The following is a 3462-nucleotide window of genomic DNA, read 5'->3' as shown; positions in this document are numbered from 1 at the left end:
AGACACGGTGTCAACCTGATACACATTAGGTGCTAAATAATGGTCTAGAGATCCTTTCTAGACCCCAATTTGTGGAGTAAAGAGGTAGAATGACCTGTCATCAGTACCAGGGGCCCTTGCTGTGAGAATTTGCTGGTGTGCAGAGACACTAACTTCTCCAAGTCCAGGCAACGCCCTGCAGGAAGCCTTACTCCTGCTGCTCACCTGCTCCAGCCCACCCTCCAGCTCAAGTTGAACAACCTGGGCTGGGATGGAGCACAGGTTTACTGAGAAATCTGGCTGAGAGATCTGACCGTTAAATGGGTTTCATTCTGAAATGACTGAATGAAACTGAAAGTAAAACTCAAGCCACCCACTTCCCCCAGCAAGTGCTGAGTTCAGCTCAGCCACTCCTGTCCTCCAGGCCTGGCTCCTGTCTCTCCTTTCCAGGCCCAAACCCTGATGTCGCCAAATGCTGTACCTCCACTACCCCACACACCCTGTGTGGGCAGAGGTAGAGAGGAGGAACAAAGTTCTCTCTACCTCTGCCCACGCAGAGGTCAGAGGCAGGGGTGTGGTGGAGATACCCGCTTTAAGCAGGGTGACATCCAGCCTCCTTATCAACTCTACCTACCTCCCTTTATACATGTTTGACTCCATTTACTAACTAAGAACCAATTCTTCCATTTAAAAAGTTCATCAGGTACACATAATAGCCAAAATTTCTAAGCTGCATATTATGCTATTTCAACACTGAGTTGGTACCATTCAGGTCAAAAACACAGAAAATGTAACATTTAAAAATATGAAAATAAATATACATGCTACTGCACATATTAGCATGTATACACAAGCACTATATTTCCTCATGGCAAAAACTCAAACACCACAGAAATAAAAGACATAATTCCTATAATCCCATCCTCTAAAAACCACCTCCTTTGAGAATTCAGGGTTTTTTATACTGTAATTAGTCTGTGCAGCAGGATTGCTATTGAATGCACATTGTTACCTTCCAGAGGTTGAGTAAACTTGCCCAAGATTATTCAGCTAGGAGGGGTGGCAGAACTGCATGGGAGTGGGGGTGGGGGCGGCAACTGGGGTCAAGCTTACTTGGGAATTGCCCAAACTATTTAATGTTTCTCTAGCAGACAGGGGTGGCCTCAAAATGTGCAGGCTATCCAGTAGCCTGGCTTAGTGGTTGGAATTAAATATATAAAGCTAGAATATAATTTAGGGACCACTAGATTATACCTCTTAATTTCATAGATATGAAAACTGAAACCCAGAGGACCAGTGTGAAATAGACCAGTGGTATTCTAACTGGGGTATGGCAAGACTCCCCAAGAGGTATGTGGGCCTGAACTATTTAAAGGAATCGGTTTCCTGACCCACAGCTTCCATGGTGCTCATTGCCATCTGGATCTGCCTGGATCTCCTTTCACAATCTCCCTTCTCCCACTTTACAAAAGAAAGGTGTACCTGTCACACATCTTGCATCTTACTATGGTCCCAGGTATAAACACTCTGGAGCACCAAAGAAGGCGCTAAACAAAACTTTGGCATCAGAAGAAGCTGTCTTACTCAAGGCTCTTATCAGACATGTATTTTAAGAACAAAGGTGCATGTTAGAAATTGGGTATTTTTGTCTATTATAGGATATATTAAATTCAGATATATTCCAAAGCAGGGGCAGGAATAATTACAACTTTTAATCAGGAACCTTACCTCTTCTTTCTTCCTACAATAGTAAAACAAAACAAAACAAAATAAAACCATCACCACCAACAAAAAATCTTGCTGCGGGGAGGTGTATCAGTATGAACAATTAAAGATTGTCACCCAGGAGTTAAACTCATAGCAAATTTATGCCCTTTCTAACAATCTATCTTTATATCAGAATTCAGAAAAGAAACGATTGTCCCAGGAACATGTACTAACGCCTACTAGTTGGAATGGGTCACGTTCCATCATTTTTTCGTCATGGTTTTAGCTCATAGCTCACTGTCACTTTCTCCAGTCCTTACTCCTACCTCTTCACTCTTGGAGATTTTGGTATGCAGTACACACAGTTCCTTGAACACTTCTTTCTAATGATTTTGTCATCTGCCATACCCTAGTCACTTACTCCCATGCTCATAAATTAGACCCAGGTATTACCAATAATTTCAATTCCACCGTAATCTCCATTTCTTGCATTGCACTCTTTAATTTTACCTCCTGTCTTTTTAGTTTGCTCTCTCTAAAACCTCAATTCCGATAATCCTGGACACCATCAGATTCTCCCACCCATTTATCTTACCTTCTTACCAACCTTAAGTTCCATGGCCAATTATTATGATCACTCCCTGGTACATGTCTTCGATTCCTCTCTCCTCTTTTTCTCACAGCAAGGCATGAGCTGAGAAGCGTAAGGCAGCTGGCTGGGGTATCAAGAGATCAACGTGGTAGGTGTCTGGAATGTGTATGCATTCCTTGATGCGTCTCAGCAACAATGGGACTTCCTACAGCCTTAGAGAATAGGGAACACTATCCAGTATGACTGGAAGGCAAAAGCAAAGAGTGCTCCTGGAAGGCTGAAGAACGTGGGGAGCCTTGGGTTCTGTGAACTCTGAAGAATCCCTGGAAGAAACTAAGCCACTGTGCTGAGAGGTTCCTCTGGGGCACGGTCTTTTGCAGATCAGGTCTTCTGGCAATCTACAACATAGCTCATCATTGCTCAGAACATAGCTCATAGCTACTCACTTCTCACTTCCTGGACTCACACTTTCCAAGGGAAAGGATCCAACTGGGTCACCATCCCACACAAAAGATCACTATGGGACAGAGTCTTTTGCTGAACTACCGCAAAGGAGCCAGTCTTCTACAAGGCTCTTGTCAGACAGTCTTCTACAACCAGGAGAGCAGAACTCACAAAGCGGGGTGTGACCACTGGCTGTGAAAGAGCTGTGACAAGTGTGTAGTGGTCCTTAGAGCCTCATAGATCACATTGGCTCACATCGGCTCACATTTGGTTCTTCATTTCACCTCTCACCAACCCAGGAACCCTCTACATTCACATCTTACTAGCTATGGGACCTGCGACTTAAGTTCTCTGAACCTGTTCTCTCATCTGTATAGTGGAGCTAGTGATGTTCACCTCCATGGACCTTAGTGAGGTTTAATGACTTGTACTCAGCACCCTGCCTGGCAAATTAGTACTAACACGTGATTACTTATCCCAATCCTGCTGTACCCATGTAGAGACACAAATGAGTCCTCAGAAATCATTCTGGTGCTGTTTTCTGTGGATAAAAAGTTTGAGAATCTACTGCCATGCTGCCCTGAACAAGCCCGATCCCGCCCGATCTCAGAAGCTAAGCAGGGTCAGGCCTGGTTAGTACTTGGATGGGAGACTACCTAGGAAGACCAGGTGCTGTAGGCATAAGAAAGAAAGAAAGAAAGAAAGAAAGAAAGAAAGAAAGAAAGAAAGAAAGAAAGAAA

The 3462-nt window shown here is 43.8% G+C and overlaps 1 pseudogene; it reads left to right on the top strand.

The window, feature by feature from the left end:
* Positions 1 to 3284: 3284 nt before the first annotated feature.
* On the top strand, positions 3285 to 3403 carry LOC120607464 (uncharacterized; annotated as a pseudogene).
* Positions 3404 to 3462: the final 59 nt, after the last annotated feature.

Source organism: Pteropus medius, unplaced genomic scaffold (assembly GCF_902729225.1).
Source record: "Pteropus medius unplaced genomic scaffold, Ma_sr-lr_union100, whole genome shotgun sequence".
Classification (NCBI taxonomy): domain Eukaryota; kingdom Metazoa; phylum Chordata; class Mammalia; order Chiroptera; family Pteropodidae; genus Pteropus; species Pteropus medius.
Note: the sequence above shows the minus strand (reverse complement) of the source record. Positions and strands in the feature narration are given on the sequence as shown.